At 37.3% G+C, this 1,065-nt stretch overlaps 1 protein-coding gene across 1 annotated transcript in view; it reads right to left on the bottom strand.

The window, feature by feature from the left end:
• Nucleotides 1–1,065, bottom strand: part of Smpx (small muscle protein X-linked) — a 133,229-nt gene that overhangs the window by 110,205 nt on the left and 21,959 nt on the right. The gene's annotated exons all lie outside the window — the stretch shown is intronic.

Genomic DNA, 1,065 nt, shown 5'->3' with positions numbered 1-1,065 from the left:
ATGCCATCACTGCCCACTTGGAATGCAGACTGAATAATTAATAGCCAGAAGACCAGGTGCAGGGTCAACTCTTTCTGGATGTTATAATCAGAGAGGGCCTCAGTCATCTTGCAGTTGCTTGCCTGCAAAGATGGACCTTTGCTGCTGAGGGGGGATGCCCTCTTTATCCTGGATCTTGGCCTTCACATTCTCAATGGTATCACTGGGCTCCACCTCTAGGGTGAAGGTCTTGTCAGTCAGGGTCTTCACAAAGATTTGCATTTTGACCTGTTAAGGAATGTGATGAAAGCACAAACCATCCAGCACATTAACATGCTCACAGAAGAACTGCTTAACCAGACAAAGCCTCTCGTCACTCCCTTGTGTGTTTCTAAAAGATGTGTCAAGCCAGTTCACTTTTCCAACCGTTTATCTCCAAAGTCTAGCTTTCTGTTTACCCAATATTGCAAATGACTAACTCATCCTTCAATATGCAGGTCAAATATCACTTTCATTAAGAAGCAACCATGCAAAACCAAACGAATCCCCCTTTTTTCATTATCATACTTTCATATGCAAGTTTAATTTATAACATAGAACCTATTAAAAAACTTTCTAAATATTTCTTGATATGATATTTTCACCACATAGACCACGAGTCTTGAGACAATAGAGGCTATCTCGCTTTGCATTTCTTCCTCCAAGTGTAATTTGCCATAGTTTGCATTCCAAAAAATATTTGTAGGGTTATGTTAAAGCCATTTTAAGCAAAGTTGTCTTGGAATATGAGCATTTTCAATGTCTTTCACCCTGGGGATTAAACACACGTTCTTTCACATGCTTTTCACATACTCCACTCACTACTGACTTAAATTCCCAGCCCATGTAATTGTTTTATAATCATACTAACAAACATATCAGTAAAGACATAGCTATCATGGAAGTTACAATGAGAAATAAGACTTGACAGTGTAATACCTAAGAAGAAAGAATACAATTACATACACCTAAACCACAAATAAAAGAAAGATGTCAAAAGAAATCATATTAGAATATTAGAAGAATTTTAGAATGGATTCTTTTTTT

The sequence above is a fragment of the Mastomys coucha genome, chromosome X, assembly GCF_008632895.1.
Source record: "Mastomys coucha isolate ucsf_1 chromosome X, UCSF_Mcou_1, whole genome shotgun sequence".
In the NCBI taxonomy this organism is placed as follows: domain Eukaryota; kingdom Metazoa; phylum Chordata; class Mammalia; order Rodentia; family Muridae; genus Mastomys; species Mastomys coucha.
This window is presented reverse-complemented; position numbering and strand designations above follow the sequence as displayed.